The sequence below is a fragment of the Morone saxatilis genome, unplaced genomic scaffold, assembly GCF_004916995.1.
Source record: "Morone saxatilis isolate NCDOM2014 unplaced genomic scaffold, NCSU_SB_2.0 Contig9, whole genome shotgun sequence".
Taxonomy (NCBI): domain Eukaryota; kingdom Metazoa; phylum Chordata; class Actinopteri; family Moronidae; genus Morone; species Morone saxatilis.
In genome coordinates this window covers 17,646,335-17,646,618 of record NW_023340268.1, presented here as the reverse complement: position 1 = coordinate 17,646,618, position 284 = coordinate 17,646,335, and positions in this window count along the sequence as shown.

The window sequence follows — 284 nt, the reverse complement described above, 5'->3', positions numbered from 1 at the left end:
TAATTAAAAATAATTTGGAGGTCACCTCACCTTCATTCCAAACTCTCAGTTTAAAAATCTGTTTAAGATTTGCATAAAACTAGATAAAATGACCCATTTAGTAAGTTGGTTGGACCACATTAGCAGTGTGTGTGTCCAGGACAGTCATTCTGTCAGCAGACCCAACCAATCACTGAGCATGAGAAGCCATTGATCCATTGGTTGATTGATGTGGAGGCATTTCAGCCAGCCTGCTGTCCTCCAGCACTAAGAATCCATTGATATCAATGGTTGATTTAGGATGT